The sequence below is a fragment of the Scyliorhinus torazame genome, chromosome 2 (genome assembly GCF_047496885.1).
Source record: "Scyliorhinus torazame isolate Kashiwa2021f chromosome 2, sScyTor2.1, whole genome shotgun sequence".
NCBI lineage: Eukaryota > Metazoa > Chordata > Chondrichthyes > Carcharhiniformes > Scyliorhinidae > Scyliorhinus > Scyliorhinus torazame.
In genome coordinates, this window is record NC_092708.1 from 139,771,067 (window position 1) to 139,788,658 (window position 17,592).

Consider the following 17,592-nt stretch of genomic DNA (forward strand, 5'->3'; position numbering starts at 1 on the left):
GTCCCCCTCTCGAACAGATATACCCCTTTGGATACTGTCGGGGGGGATAGCCTATCAGGGGAAAACAGCAGCAGCCAGAGCAGTGGCACCACGGCTGGCTCTGATGTTCAGAAGGGAGGGTCAAAGCGCAGAAGAGTAATAGTAATAGGGGACTCTATAGTCAGGGGCACAGATAGGCGCTTCTGTGGACGTGAAAGAGACTCCAGGATGGTATGTTGCCTCCCTGGTGCCAGGGTCCAGGATGTCTCCGAACGGGTAGAGGGCATCCTGAAGGGGGAGGGCAAACAAGCAGAGGTCGTTGTACATATTGGTACTAACGACATAGGCAGGAAGGGACATGAGGTCCTGCAGCAGGAGTTCAGGGAGCTAGGCAGAAAGTTAAAAGACAGGACCTCGAGGGTTGTAATCTCGGGATTACTCCCTGTGCCACGTGCCAGTGAGGCTAGAAATAGGAAGATAGAGCAGCTAAACACGTGGCTAAACAGCTAGTGTAGGAGGGAGGGTTTCCATTATCTGGACCACTGGGAGCTCTTCCGGGGCAGGTGTGACCTGTATAAGAAGGACGGGTTGCATCTAAACTGGAGAGGCATAAATATCCTGGCCGCGAGGTTTGCTAGTGTCACACGGGAGGGTTTAAACTAGTATGGCAGGGGGGTGGGCACGGGAGCAATAGGTCAGAAGGTGAGAGCATTGAGGGAGAACTAGGGAATAGGGACAGTGTGGCTCTGAGGCAGAGCAGACGGGGAGAAGTTGCTGAACACAGCGGGTCTGGTGGCCTGAAGTGCATATGTTTTAATGCAAGGAGCATTACGGGTAAGGCAGATGAACTTAGAACTTGGATTAGTACTTGGAACTATGATGTTGTTGCCATTACAGAGACTTGGTTGAGGGAAGGGCAGGATTGGCAGCTAAACGTTCCAGGATTTAGATGTTTCAGGCGGGATAGAGGGGGATGTAAAAGGGGAGGTGGAGTTGCGCTACTTGTTCGGGAGAATATCACAGCTGTACTGCGAGAGGACACCTCAGAGGGCAGTGAGGCTATATGGGTAGAGATCAGGAATAAGAAGGGTGCAGTCACAATGTTGGGGGTATACTACAGGCCTCCCAACAGCCAGCGGGAGATAGAGGAGCAGATAGGTAGACAGATTTTGGAAAAGAGTAAAAACAACAGGGTTGTGGTGATGGGAGACTTCAACTTCCCCAATATTGACTGGGACTCACTTAGTGCCAGGGGCTTAGACGGGGCGGAGTTTGTAAGGAGCATCCAGGAGGGCTTCTTAAAACAATATGTAGACAGTCCAACTAGGGAAGGGGCGGTACTGGACCTGGTATTGGGGAATGAGCCCGGCCAGGTGGTAGATGTTTCAGTAGGGGAGCATTTCGGTAACAGTGACCACAATTCAGTAAGTTTTAAAGTACTGGTGGACAAGGATAAGAGTGGTCCGAGGATGAATGTGCAAAATTGGGGGAAGGCTAATTATAACAATATTAGGCGGGAACTGAAGAACATAGATTGGGGGCGGATGTTTGAGGGCAAATCAACATCTGACATGTGGGAGGCTTTCAAGTGGCAGTTGAAAGGAATACAGGACCGGCATGTTCCTGTGAGGAAGAAAGATAAATACGGCAATTTTCGGGAACCTTGGATGACGAGTGATATTGTAGGCCTCGTCAAAAAGAAAAAGGAGGCATTTGTCAGGGCTAAAAGGCTGGGAACAGACGAAGCCTGCGTGGAATATAAGGAAAGTAGGAAGGAACTTAAGCAAGGTGTCAGGAGGGCTAGAAGGGGTCACGAAAAGTCATTGGCAAATAGGGTTAAGGAAAATCCCAAGGCTTTTTACACGTACATAAAAAGCAAGAGGGTAGCCAGGGAAAGGGTTGGCCCACTGAAGGATAGGCAAGGGAATCTATGTGTGGAGCCAGAGGAAATGGGCGAGGTACTAAATGAATACTTTGCCTCAGTATTCACCAAAGAGAAGGAATTGGTAGATGTTGAGTCTGGAAAAGGGGGTGTAGATAGCCTGGGTCACATTGTGATCCAAAAAGACGAGGTGTTGGGTGTCTTAAAAAATATTAAGGTAGATAAGTCCCCAGGGCCTGATGGGATCTACCCCAGAATACTGAAGGAGGCTGGAGAGGAAATTGCTGAGGCCTTGACAGAAATCTTTGGATCCTCGCTGTCTTCAGGGGATGTCCCGGAGGACTGGAGAATAGCCAATGTTATTCCTCTGTTTAAGAAGGGTAGCAAGGATAATCCCGGGAACTACAGGCCGGTGAGTCTTACTTCAGTGGTAGGGAAATTACTGGAGAGAATTCTTCGAGACAGGATCTATTCCCATTTGGAAGCAAATGGACGTATTAGTGAGAGGCAGCACGGTTTTGTGAAGGGGAGGTCGTGTCTCACTAACTTGATAGAGTTTTTTGAGGAGGTCACTAAGATGATTGATGCAGGTAGGGCAGTAGATGTTGTCTATATGGACTTCAGTAAGGCCTTTGACAAGGTCCCTCATGGTAGACTATTACAAAAGGTGAAGTCACACGGGATCAGGGGTGAGCTGGCAAGGTGGATACAGAACTGGCTAGGCCATAGAAGGCAGAGAGTAGCAATGGAGGGATGCTTTTCTAATTGGAGGGCTGTGACCAGTGGTGTTCCACAGGGATCAGTGCTGGGACCTTTGCTCTTTGTAGTATATATAAATGATTTGGAGGAAAATGTAACTGGTCTGATTAGTAAGTTTGCAGACGACACAAAGATTGGTGGAATTGCGGATAGCGATGAGGACTGTCGGAGGATACAGCAGGATTTAGATTGTCTGGAGACTTGGGCGGAGAGATGGCAGATGGAGTTTAATCCGGACAAATGTGAGGTAATGCATTTTGGAAGGTCTAATGCAGGTAGGGAATATACAGTGAATGGTAGAACCCTCAAGAGTATTGAAAGTCAAAGAGATCTAGGAGTACTGGTCCACAGGTCATTGAAAGGGGCAACACAGGTGGAGAAGGTAGTCAAGAAGGCATACGGCATGCTTGCCTTCATTGGCCGGGGCATTGAGTATAAGAATTGGCAAGTCATGTTGCAGCTGTATAGAACCTTAGTTAGGCCACACTTGGAGTATAGTGTTCAATTCTGGTCGCCACACTACCAGAAGTATGTGGAGGCTTTAGAGAGGGTGCAGAAGAGATTTACCAGAATGTTGCCTGGTATGGAGGGCATTAGCTATGAGGAGCGGTTGAATAAACTCGGTTTGTTCTCACTGGAACGAAGGAGGTTGAGGGGAGACCTGATAGAGGTATACAAAATTATGAGGGGCATAGACAGAGTGGATAGTCAGAGGCTTTTCCCCAGGGTAGAGGGGTCAATTACTAGGGGGCACAGGTTTAAGGTGAGAGGGGCAAGGTTTAGAGTAGATGTACGAGGCAAGTTTTTTACGCAGAGGGTAGTGGGTGCCTGGAACTCGCTACTGGAGGAGGTAGTGGAAGCAGGGATGATAGGGACATTTAAGGGGCATCTTGACAAATATATGAATAGGATGGGAATAGAAGGATACGGACCCAGGAAGTGTAGAAGATTGTAGTTTAGTCGGGCAGCATGGTCGGCTCGGGCTTGGAGGGCTGAAGGGCCTGTTCCTGTGCTGTACATTTCTTTGTTCTTTGTTCTTTGTTCTTTGAAAGCCACGGGTCTGCCCGCTTGGTTGAGGGTGGCCGCCAGAGCTACGTCGGATGCATCGCTCTCGACCTGGAAGGGGAGGGACTTGTCGATGGTGCGCATCGTGGCCCTTGTAATGTCTGCTTTGATGCGGCTGAAGGCCTGGGGGGCCTCTATCGACCGGGGGAAGGTTGTGGACTGGATTAGGGGTCGGGCTTTGTCTGCGTAGTTTGGGACCCACTGGGCGTAATAACTGAAAAACCCTAGGCAGCGCTTCAGGGCCTTGGGGCAGTGAGGGAGGTGGAACTCCATAAGGGGGCGCATGCGTTCGGGGTCGGGGCCTATAACTCCATTTCGCACTACGTAGCCGAGGATGGCTAGGCGGTCGGTGCTGAACACGCATTTATCCTTGTTATATGTCAGGTTGAGGATTTTTGCGGTCTGGAGGAATTTTCGGAGGTTGGTGTCGTGGTCCTGCTGGTCATGGCCGCAGATGGTGACGTTATCCAGATACGGGAACGTTACGCGTAAGCCGTACCGGTCAACCATTCGGTCCATCTCTCGCTGGAAGACCGAGACCCCATTAGTGACACCGAAGGGAACCCTTAAAAATGAGTAGAGCCGCCCACCTGCTTCGAAGGCAGTGTACTTGCGGTCACCATTACGGAGGGGTAGCTGGTGGTAGGCGGACTTGAGATCCACCGTGGAGAAAACCTTGTATTGTGCGATCCTGTTCACCAGGTCGGATATGCAGGGGAGAGGGTACGCATCCAGCTGCGTAAACCTGTTGATGGTCTGGCTGTAGTCAATGACCATCCTATGCTTCTCTCCGGTGTTTACCACCACTACCTGAGCTCTCCAGGGACTGTTGCTCGCTTCGATGATCCCTTCCCTCAGCAGGATTTGAACGTCTGACCTGATGAAGGTCCGGTCCTGGGCACTGTACCGTCTGCTCCTGGTGGCGACGGGTTTGCAATCCAGGGTGAGGTTCGCAAAAAGGGAAGGCAGGTCGACATTAAGGGTTGCGAGGTCGCAGACAGTAAGGGGAGGTATAGGGCCGCCAAATTTAAAGGTCAGGCTTTGCAGGTGGCATTGGAAGTCCAACCCCAGGAGGGTAGCCGCGCAGAGGTGCGGCAGGACGTACAGGCGGAAATTAGCGAATTTCCTACCTTGGACAGTGAGGTTCACTAGGCAGAACCCCTTTATCTCCACCGCGTGTGACCCGGAGGCCAGGGAGATCCTCTGGTTTACAGGGTGGGTTACAAGTGCACAGCGCCTTACCGTGTCGGGGTGAACAAAGCTTTCCGTGCTCCCAGAGTCAATCAGGCAAAACGTTTTGTGTCCATTGACGAGGACCATCGTGGTAGCCTTTGCGAGCCCGCGGGGTCGATTTTGGTCCAGTGTCACCGAGGCCAGATGACGCAGCTGCGAGTTCTGGTCGGGCAGCGTGTAGTCGGCCGTGCTGGGGTCCTGGGGCCCCATCCAAGATGGCGTCGGGGGTGGACCAAATGGCGGCGCTCACCCGTCCAGCGTGGTGTCCGGGGGGCAAGATGGCTGCACCCGTGGGTCGCACGTGGCCCTAGGATAGGGTGGTGGAGGTGAGCGCTGGAGCGGGGCATGTAGCGGCGTTCCGGAGGCGCAGGAGACCGCGACCACTGCGCGGGCTGGTGGGAGCTGGCCGATCGGGGCCTGGATCGGGGCATGCTGCGGCGTTCCAGGGGCGCAGACGACCGCGGCCACAGTGCGGGACGGTGAGCGCTGGCCGGTCGGGGCCTGGAGCAGGGTGTGCTGCGGTGTTCCGGGGGCGCGGGAGACCACGGCCACGGCGCGGGGCGGTGGGAGCTGGCCGATCGGGGCCTGGAGCCGGGCGTGCTGCGGCATTCCGGGGGCGCGGGAGACCGCGGCTACGGAGCGGGGCGGTGAGCGCTGGCCGGTCGGGGCCTGAAGGGGGTGGTCTGTGGGGCTGCCGCTGCGGGGTGCCACGTGGGCCAGGGGGCCGCTGCGCGGTCGGGCGCGTAGGACTGCGCGTTTAGGTAGGTGACATCCATGGACCCTGCTAGGGCCCGTGCCTGTCTGAGTCAAAGGGTGTCCTTCGCAAGGAGTCTTCGGCGGGTCCGAGGAGCTCATACGTGCCAGAAAAGCATCTCTTATTAAAAGTTCCGTGTGCTCGCTCCCCGAAACTGGCGGGAGCCGCAGTTTTGGCCCAGCACCAGTAGCGCCCGGTAGAAGTCTTCCAGCGATTCCCCGGGGCTTTGCCGTCTCGTAGCAAGCAGGTGGCGAGCGTAGACCAGATTTACAGGGCGGATATAATGTCTTTTCAGTAGTAGGATGGCGGCATCGTAGTTTTCCGCGTCCTCGTTAAGGGGGTAGATCCCAGGGCTGACCCTTGAGCGCAGGAGATGCATTTTCTGCCTTTCTGTGGGCTCACCTCCGGCCGTCTCCAGGTACCCTTTAAAACCCGCCAGCCAGTGTTTAAATATAGCAGCCGGGTTCTCCGCGTGGGGGCTGAGTTGAAGACACTCGTCTTGGTCTGGAGATCCATCCTTCCAGCTTAAATCTAGTGCATTAAATTGATGCGCAATCAATTACTCTCGAGACGAAGGTAATAAGTAACTGAGGCTTTAATGCACTCGAACTTTACCCCAGCAGCTTCGGTATAGCAAGTGAAGGCTGCTGGGATGGCACTATCTCTTATACCCCGCCTTTGGGGCGGAGCTACGTCATACAGCCAATGGTAGACTCCAGGGTCTTAACCAATGGCGTTGGCCTCTCAGGTACCGCAATACCTGGTACTACCACAGTAAGTTACCACCTCTCTCCTGGAATCAGTTCCGCCTGCCACCCCTCAAATTCCCAAACCCCACCCCTCCCGATCAACTGGTTGACACCTCGAACCTTCCGAGCGTCTGATCTTTGTGCTTAATGCACAAAACCCCCGGCATCTACCAGCACAGCCCCTTCAAGTCTAGGTGCAGTGCCCATACATGCCACCTGGTATAGATCTGCATGACCCATCAAGCGTGCACCTCACAATGCCCCTTCTTTGACCCCACAAGAGAAGATAGCCCATAATTAACGGGAAAGTACCAAGACGGTGTGGGGGTGGAATCCTGGAGATATGATTTCTCACCCACGATGAGGAACAGACCCTGGAAAACGCAGGATTACCCAAAGAGAGAGCAGTGACCGACACCAAGATTGGCCTCCGCCAGAGAGGTGAGGATCCACAGCCCCATCACCCAGATGATCTGTCTCAAATGAGTTGTTCATGTCAGACAAAGTGATCCTTTCCTCTCACTGACCACATGTCTATTGTCTCGCAGATCTCCATCTGATGAGGCTAGGTCATCCGAAGTCTTTTGCCCCTGCCCCCCCACCCTGCCAGCCAAGAGGAGAGCTCCGAGGAAACCACCAGGGATGCATGCGTCGCAGCTTTCACCCGCATCTTCCAACAGTGCAGAGGCACACATCTCGGTGGGCGACATTGGTGGACAGGCTTCTGCGTCACAATCTGGTGAGCATCACACAGTCACTGATACAAGGCAGGAACATCCAAGGGAGGCAGCAGTCGGGGGTCTGCTGAATCCCAGGGCATCACTGCATCAAAGCCAGATGCCGAGCCTCTGGACAAGGTTCTCCCAGAGCTGGTGCAGATGATGGGACACAGATGTGAGATTCAAGAGAGGTTATCAGTGACATTCCAGCGGTTGCATGGCTGATTGGAGGAGATCCAAAGGCTTCAGTGCCGATGATATGTGGCACTGAGGCCAACACTGCTGGGGTGGAGACCGCAATGAAAAACCTGGAGCATTACGTTCGCGTATTGAGTGGTGATGTCCAAAACAGGGCTCAGTCTGTGACGACTATGGCTGAGGGTCTCGGCATCATGTCTCTGAGGGACATGTCTCAGATGCAGATGGACATTTCCGAGGCACTCCAGAGCATGAATCAGTGAGGACCATCGCTGAGGGTGTCAACACCATGGTGCAGACAATGTGAGCCTCCAGAACTGGCAGAGCCAGATGACACAGAGGCCTTTGGAGCTGACTCCAGCTGCCTTTCATCCCATGCAGCCCCCTCAGGGTCCTATGGACACTGTCAGGGAGGAGGAAGTGCTAGAAGCCAACCGGGGGCTTGCCACCAAGAAGACTATGGCGTCTCCAGTTCTTCCGAATATCCCCCTCCTAACACCGGCGCATCCCAAGGGCAGAACAGGGTTGCATGGCGATGCCTGTGACACCGGTAAGTCGGCCGGGGCCCCCCGGCTCCAGGGCCTCCAGAGGACATCCACCAATGGCATCATAGGCAACAAGGCATGGAAAGCACTCGTGGAGTTTCCTCAGGAAACTAAGGAAATTCGGCATGTCCACATTAACTCTTACCAACTTTTACAGATGCACCATAGAAAGCGTCCTGTCTGGCTGCATCATGGTTTGGTATGGCAACTGCTCGGCCCAGGGCCGCAAGAAATTTCAGAGAATCGTGAACACCGCCCAATCCATCACACGAACCTGCCTCCCATCCATTGACTCCATCTACACCTCCCGCTGCCTGGGGAAAGCGGGCAGCATAATCAAAGACCCCTCCCACCTGGCTTACTCACTCTTCCAACTTCTTCCACCGGGCAGGAGATACAGAAGTCTGAGAACACGCACGAACAGATTCAAAAACAGCTACTTCCCCGCTGTTACCAGGCTCCTAAATGACCCTCTTATGGACTGACCTCATTAACACTACACGCCTATATGCTTCATCCAATGCCGGTGTTATCTAGTTACATTGTGTACTTTGTGTTGCCCTATTATGTATTTTCTTTTATTTCGTTTTCTTTTCATTGTACTTAATGATCTGTTGAGCTGCTCGCAGAAAAATACTTTTCACTGTACCTCGGTACACGTGACAATAAACAAATCCAATCCAATCCAAGCAGCAGGTTGCCTCAATCTTTGATGCGCATCTTGGGGACACACCTAGACTGAGCAGTCGACCACGAAAGGCCAAGAAAAGTGAGGAGCATTGAATGGGTACTGATGAGATTACTATCTGTAGCGAGGGGGAATGAAAATCTGTCACGGTAAAATGTTCACAATTAGGGCAGCACGATGGCGCAGTGGCTAACATTGCTGCCTCACGGCGCCAAGGTCCCAGGTTCGATCCCAGCCCTGGATCACTGTCCGTGTGGAGTTTGCACATTCTCCCCGTGTTTGCGTGGTTTTTGCCTCCACAACCCAAAGATGTGCAGGGTAGGTGGATTGGCCACACTAAATTTTGCCTTAATTGGAAAAAATGAATTGGGTACTCTAAAATTTAACATAAAATACATGTTCACTATTAAAACATATCACACCTCATACATGTGAATCTTCATAGCAGAGCTGCCCGCATTCCCTCCCCCTGTTGCGCACCACTCCTCCCACCTGACTTCACCCCCCCCCCCCCCCTCCCCCCACCCCCTCCCGGCCACACTGGTCCAAGATCAAAAGCCCCAGTTGCAGACCCCATTCAGAGGATGGGTATGAGCGCGCTGAGAGCAGAAAGACAGGAATCAGACTTTAGCAGAAACTGAGTAACACCAGAGCTTTCCTCACAATGAGGTATCATCACTCTCTTGCCTTGGATGATGACCCGCTGGCAATGCCAACATGGTCCCATTACCCTGGAACCAAAGTGACACAAATCCTTGGAGGGGGAAGAGGGTGGTTGAGGATGGGGCCGTGATGGGTATTTTGGCAGTGAATGGGGAGAAGGGGTGATTTGGAGTGGAGGAGAATGGGGGGAGCAGGAAAGGAAAAGGGGGGAGTACGGGGAAGATTGGAGGGAAAGAGAATGGGGACAGAGGGCAGGATTGGGAGAGGGTGGGGATTGGAGGGAGGGGGTTGGGGCGGAGGGTGGGAATGGGAGGAGGGAGGGGGGACTGTATCTGGATGGTGGGGAATGAGGGGAGAGGGTTGGGGAGATTGGAGGGGAGGGAGGGAAATGGGAGGCGGGGAATTGTGTGGGGAAGGGAGGGAAATGGTGGGAGGGGAGATCGAGGGGAGGGAGGCAAATGGAGGGGAGGAAGGGAAGTGGAGGGGGTGGGGGTTGTGCTGATGGACACAGCCTCATCCTAGGAGAATCTAGAGCCGATGAGGGCCTCCTCCCTGGTCCTCCCGGCATGTCAGATCCTTGCCACCGCCTGTCCTTCATCCTCTGGCTGCCCCTCGGGCTCATCCTCCAACCCCGCCTCATCTTCCTCCTCAGATGAGGCTGCATGTCCCTCCACATCCTCCTGCTCTTCCTCCCTCTCCTCCTCCTCCTCTTCCTCCTCCTCCTCGAACATGTTGCCCACTTTGTGCAATATGCACAAGATGGCGCCGGAGCATGGCACACGTGACAATAAACAAATCCAAATCCAATCCAATCCAACCTGCTGTGCCAGGTTGTGGAGTGCACTGCAGACCACCACAAAGTGGCAGACCTCCCTGGCAAGCCACTGCCAGAATGGTCAAGGCATTAGAACTGCATAGTCAGCATCCCGAAGCACCAGTCAACGACAGCACAGGTGGCAACATGGGCCTTATTATAATGGGTCTCTGCCTCGGTCACAGGCCTCCGCACTGTCGTCATCAGCCATGACCTTGGCGGGTATCCCTTGTCCTCCACGAACCAACAGTGGGGATCTCAGAGTGATCCAGGATTGTTGTCATGCACAGACCCAAGATAGCGGACTCACACGTGCATGATTCTGAGGTGGTGGGTGCACACGTTCTGAACATTCAGGGAGTGGAACTCCTTCCTGTTAATATAATGCATTCCCTGTTGCCCCGGTGCTCATAGGGCGGCAGGCATAGAACATAGAACATACAGGGCAGGAGGAGGCCATTCAGCCCATCGAGTCTGCACCGACCCACTTAAGCCCTTACTTCCACCCTATCCCCATAACCCAATAACCCCTCCTAACCTTTTTGGTCACTAAGGGCAATTTATCATGGTCAATCCACCTAACCTGCATGTCTTTGGATTGTAGGAGGAAACTGGAGTACCCGGAGGAAACCCACGCAGACATGAGGAGATCGTGCAGACTCCGCACAGACAGTGACCCAGCAGGGAATCGAACCTGGGACCCTGGCGCTGTGAAGCCACAGTGCTATCCACTTGTGCTACCGTGCATGCCATCGATCACTCCCTGCACCTGGGGCACCCCAGCGATGTTGCAAATCCTGCAGCCCGGGCACATTGGTGGGCCTGGTCCAGCTCATAGGTGATCTAGTCTGATGACCAGGCATTCAGAGCATCCATCATCTCCCGGATTCACCCGTGCGTGGATGATGGTGATCTGCCACACAGGTCCTCGCTCGAGCCCTGGAAAGTTTAAGGATGCAATGTTTTCATGGCCACCGGGAGCGGCTGACCTCTTCCTACAGGGGGCGCCATGACCATGAGGATCTGCCACAGGTGCCACACTTTCCCCCGGCTGAGACGCAGTCTTCTGTGGCACATGGTGTTCATCAGCTTATTGAATGACCAATGACGCCTGTGCACTTTGTGGCATCGCTGGCACCCCCTTCTGGATCCCTCATCAACCTGATGGGCGGCCAAGTCTTTAGGGTGTACGGTAGTCACTTGCATATGGGTGCTGCGTCCAGCTGTGTTGTTGCTGCTGTCTTCTACGGCGTCTGCCCATCTCGGCTGCCACAAGCAACGCGAGCCATTGTGCAACTGAAAAGGAGTGCTAAACGGCACCCGCGTGACCGCCTGCTGGGGAGTTGGGTAATTTTTGGGTGGTCGCTGCATTAGACTTCAACCTCGTAAATTAGATTGAAATGATTGTAAATGCGGATTAATGATATTCTTGCCATGTTTGGGTGAGATCCGGAACGCGCCGTCGGGAGCGGGCCGGCTGAATCGCAAAATGGTTCACGCCCGGCACAAATCTCGATTTTTCCCTCTGCTGCTTTTCACCCGGCGCATCTGGATCTGCGCTGGTTGCAATGCAGTCATTGAATCATGCCTGATGTGTCCATAACTTCTTCGGAGGAGGCCACTAGGAACATTCTTGCAGCTTCAGATATAGATTGGTTTGGATTTGTTTATTGTCACGTGTACTGAGGTACAGTGAAAAGTATTTTTCAGCGAGCAGCTCAATAGATCATTAAGTAAAAGAAAATACAAAATAAGGCAACACAAGGTACACAATGTAACTACGTAATACCGGCATTGGGTGAAGCATACAGGGATGTAGTGTTAATGAGGTCAGTCCATAAGATGGTCATTTATGGCGGCAGGGTGAGTGTCATTCTGCTCTTATATCTTACCCCCCTTCAAATTTGTGGTGACACATGCAAACACAAGACCACACAAACATAAAATACATTACATTGAAAGACAATCGATTGAAGATATTTTGTGGAGTAGGCATTCTAATAGTTCGGACCGTTATTTTAATCACGCTAAGCCTGGTAGAGCAGCTTATCAGCATTGACAGTAGTCTAGGAAAAGACAGCAGCACTTGGCACTCTGTTTCCCTCACATTACGAGTTACAAGGATCAGGGGCGGGATTCTCCGACCCCCCCCCGCTGGGTCAGAGAATCGAGGGGGACGGCGTGAATCCCGCTCCCGCCAGCCGTCGAATGCCAGCTCCCGCGCATGCGCCAACTCACGCCCGACGGCGGAGGCTCTTCAGCGCCGGTTGGCATGGCCCCAAGCCCCTTCCGTGCTGGCCGGCGCGGCGCATACCACTCCAGCACCGGCCTAGCCCCTGAAGGTGTGGAGGATTCCACACCTTCGGGGCGGCCCGACGCCGGAGTGGTTCACGCCTCGGCGCCGGGACCGCCCGCCCCGCCGGTCTCCGAAGAATCCCGCCCTAGGATAGTCACAGAGGATGAAATAATGAACTGGAGGAGACCACATTATACAAGTGAGCAAGAGAAAGTGGGGCAGGAGGAATATGCGCCTGGCTGCCAAATGACAGATTCTGCTTTTGCAAATGCAATCGCATAGTGAATTTATTAAAATTGATTTTGTGGACATGAGCAACTCTGAAAGGCCAGTATTTAATGCCCATCCCTAATTTCCCTTGAGAAGAAGTTGGTGAGTCACTTTCTTGGACTATTGCCGTCCGTTAGAACTCACAGTGCTGTTAGTGCAGTGCCAGGATTTTGGCACAGTGACAGTGAAGGAATGACAACATAGTTCCAAGTCAGGATGGTGTGAGGCTTGGAGGAAAACGTGCAGGTGCTGCTGTGCCCATACGTCTGCTGTCCTTCTTCGAGTAAGAAGTCTTACAACACCAGGTTAAAGTCCAGCAAGTTTGATTTGAATCACTAGCTTTCGGAGCGCTGCTCCTTCCTCAGGTAAATTGAGGAATTGATGATTCCTCATTCACCTGAGGAAGGAGCAGTGCCCCGAAAGCTAGTGATTCTAAACAAACCTGTTGGACTTCAACCTGGTGTTGCAAGACTTCTTACTGTGCCCACCCCAGTCCAATGCCGGCATCTCCATATCTTGTCCTTCGAGATAGTAGAGATCACAGGCTTCGATCGTGCTGCAAAAAGATCCTTTGTGAGTTGCTGCCGTGCATCTTGTAGATGGTACGCACTTCTTCCATTGAGCATTGGAGTTAGCGAGACGAACGGCGGAATTCCCCCTTTCATTAACTAAGGGCTGGATTCTCTGATTGCCGACCCCAAAATCGCATTCGGCGATGGGGCGGCGAATCCCTTTGGACGCCAAAATCAGGGGCGGTGCTATTTTCCGGATGCTCCCCCCCTCCAAAACAGCGTCATCGGTGAGTACGCCGCTGCCGTTGGGACGGCTTCAGGACATCACCTGAAGGCCCTCCCCGATGCTCCGTCCCGGATGGGCCGACTTCCCGACGGCATGGTCTGAGCTTTCATAGCACTGCCACAGTCGGCAGTCGGGGTGGGGGGGGGGGCGGAGCCGTTCCGCTGGCCTGGGGGGCTTCGGCAGGGGCTGGGGGGACTGGTGGGTGGGTGATCTGGGGATGGCGAGGGGTGTTATCGGGGGCCACAATCTGGCAGGGTGGGTCCGTGCGCGGCTAGCACCATGTTGTACGGCGCGACCGCTGCAGGTCACCACCGTTCGCATGCGCGGCCACTGATCCGGCAATTCTCCATCTGTATCTGCAGGGAAAGCCGGGGGTTTTACATGGAACAGCTGCTAGTCGCCCACCAGGCGGAGCATCGGTGGGGGCGGGGCAGACTGACTTTTTGGTCGTAACACTAGACACATGCTCCGGACATAGCCTCAAAATTGGAGAATCCAGCCATAAGTGTTGACAACGGAACTGAATCAGTGGTGATCTATGACAGCAAAATTGGCACCATTCCGAGAGCAATCCATCAACCGTAAATGCGCTAATACTGGCGCCACATGGGACACAACCGATTCCAATGAAAAATGGTGTCTGATTCACCAGAGTTGGGATTGACACTCGACAGGAGACACTCACACCCATCCCAGCCAAGAAGATGGCAGCAAGGAGAGTGGCACCACGGTTGACCGACACCGAACTCCAGAACCCCTTTGACGCAGTGGAGGAGAGGCGGGCCACCCTGTACCCAAGGGTGGGGAGGCAGTTGCCATGCACCGCCGAGCACCGGGCCTGGGTGCAAAGGGGATGAGGCCATGAGCACCATGGGCACCACTTGCAGGACCGACCAGCAGTGCCGTAAAGAACTGCACAACCTCCTCAGGACGGTCAGGCTGTGTAGGCAGAACTGAGCCTTTGGCACTCAGCCCTGACCCACATACCCGTAACTCACCCCTCCCCACATGAATCAGGATGTCCAAGGCCTGGGGCATCTGTGCGGGCAACGGCCGAGGCCCAGTACAGGGCCGCCCTGTCACAGGCTGCCATGTACCAGGACCACATGGACTTTGCAGCAGTGCTCCAGGGCGTGGCCCAGTCACAACGGGCCATGGCTGAGGGCATCGCCGCCATTAGCCGGGTATTGGCTGACATGGCACAGACCCAGAAGGTGATGGCACAGTCAGAGCATGATGTGGCTTAGTCCCAGAGGGCGGTGGTCCACTAACTGTGCTCCATGGGCATGGGACACTTTCATTGCCTCCTAGTTCACCGACTATGGGGCCTGGCCATTGGCCAGCCCAGGCACACACATTGTGTGGCTTCCCATGCCTACTCAGGCCCTACTTTCTGCCCACCCTCACCCTCCCTGCATCCTCCTTGTCAGACAAGGCGTTTATTTTCCTCCTCCAACACGTTGCCCCTCTGCTGTGCAGCAGCCCACTATGATGTGGGAGACTCTCCTAGCGTTATTCAAGAGGGCCCTTCCAAAACTGTCCAGGCACCTAAACTGCATCGTCAGGATGCCGAAGCGCTTCTCGATCATGCCCCTGGTACAGATTCATACTGAGTATCAGTTAGCAGTTTTGCAAAGTGCTTGATAGCATTGTTGATGACAACTTCCATCACTTTGCTGATAAGGTCCCTCATGGCAGGCAGGTGCAAAAGGTTAGATCAAATGGGGTCAGGGATGAACTAGCTGGATGGATCCAGAACTGGCTTGGCACAGAATACAGAGGATAGCAGTGGAAGGGTGTTTTTCCGAATGGAGATCTATAACTAGTGGTGTTCCACAGTGATCAGTTCTGGGACCTCTGCTCTTTGTCGTATGTGTAAATGACTTAGAAGAAAACATAGCGGGTCTGATTAGGAAGTTTGCGGATGATACTAAGGTTGCAGGAGTTGCGGATAGTGTTGAAGATTGTCAGAGAATACAACAGAATATAGATAGGCTGCAAAATTGGGCAGAGAAATGGCAGATGGAATTTAACCCGGACAAATGCGAGGTGGTGCATTTTGGTAGATCCAATTCAAGTAGGAGCTATAAAGTAAATGGCAGAACCATCAGGAGCATAGAGACACAAAGAGATCTGGGCATGCAGGTCCACAGATCCTTAAAAGTGGCAGCACAGGTGGAAATGGTGGTAAAGAAAGCATATGGCATGCTTGCCTTCATAGGACGGGATATCGAGTATAAAAGCTCAAAAATTATGTTACAATTATATAGAACGTTTGTTAGGCCGCATTTGGAATACTGTGTCCAATTCTGGTCACCGCACTACCAGAAGGAGGTGGAGTCTTTGAAGAGAGTACAGAAAAGGTTTACCAGAATGTTGCCTGGTATGGAGGGTATTAGCTATGGGGAATTGAATAAACTGGGATTGTTCTCCCTAGAGAGACGGAGGCTGAGGGGCGACCTGATAGAATTTTATAAATTTATTAGGGGTACAGATAGGGTGAACAGTTGGAGGCTTATTCCCAGGGTGGAAATGACAATTACAAGGGGACACAAGTTCAAGGTGAGGGGGGAAAGGTTCAATGGAGATGTGTGGGGCAAGTCTTTTACACAGAGGCTGGTGGTGGCCTGGAATGCACTGCCAAGTGAGGAGGTTGAGGCAGATACGTTAGCTTATCTGGATAGGCACATGAACAGACGGGGTATAAGAGCATAAGAACTAGGAACAGGAGTAGGCCATCTGGCCCTTCGGGCCTGCTCTGCCATTCAATGAGATCGTGGCTGATCTTTTGTGTACTCAGCTCCACTTTCCCGCCCAAACACCATAATCCTTTATTCCTTTATTCTTCAAAAATCTATCTATCTTTATCTTAAAAACGTTTAATGAAGAAGCCTCAACTGCTTCACTGAGCAGGGAATTCCATCGATTCACAACCCTTTGAGTGAAGAAGTCCCTCCTAAACTCAGTCCTAAATCAATTCCCCATATTTTGAGGCTATGCCCCCAAGTTCTGCTTTCACCCGCCAGTGGAAATAACCTCCCCACATCTATCCGATCTATTCCCTTCATAATTTTATATGTTTCTATAAGATTCCCTCGCATCCTTCTAAATTCCAACGAGTACAGTCCCAGTCTACTCAACCTCTCCCCTCTCCTTGTAAACCAATCCCCTCAACTCTGGGATTAACCTAGTGAATCTACTCTGCACACCATCCAGCGCCAGTATGTCTTTTCTCAGGTAAGGAGACCAAAACTGAACACAATACTCCAGGTGTGGCCTCACTAACACATTATACAGATGCTGCATAACCTCTCTAGTCTTAAACTCCATCCCTCTAGCACTGAAGGACAAAACTCCATTCACCTTCTTATATTTCAGAGATTTGGTCACTGGTAGCTGTTAAATGGAGGTAGGGGAGAGGTATAAAAAAGGGGGGCAAAAGGGTGAACATGCGGGAGCGGGGGGGGTGGGGGGTGGATCTGTTTCTTGGGTTGAAGGGTCGTTTTTTTGGGTTCTGATTGTTTGCGCTAAGTTAAGGGTTATTGTCTGTATTTTTTGCAATTTTGTATAAAATGTTAAAACTTTAATAAAAGCATTTTCAGAAAAAAACTTGTTCACCACCATGCACGAGTGGATGTGTCAGGACCTGCAGAGCTTTGATTTGACCAATTGGTTGTGGGATGGTTTGGCTCTGTCTTTATGATGCTGCTCCCAATGTTTAACATCCATGTTGTTGTAGCTTCATCAGACTGCCACCTCATTTTTAGGTATGCCTGGTACTGCTCCTGGCATGCCCTCCTGCACATCTCATTGAAGCACAGTTGATTCTCTCATTGAATATTAATGGTACTGTAAGCCATGAGGTTACAGATTGGGGTTGAATACAATTCTGCTGCTGCTGATGGCCCACAGTACCTCATGGATGTCCAGTTTTAAGCAGCTATATGTGTTCAAAATCTATCCCATTTAGCACAATAGTAGCATCACAAAACACGATGGAGGGTGTTCTCAGTGCGAAGACAGGTCTGTGAAGTGGCAGCCATTCATATTTATCATGGATAGATGAATCTGCAACAGATTGCTGAGGAAGAGGTCAAGAAGGTCTTTCCTTCTTTGCAATCAAATCAGCTCCTACTACTCTCCAGGGAAAGGCAGATGAAAATGTGCGCTACATCATCAG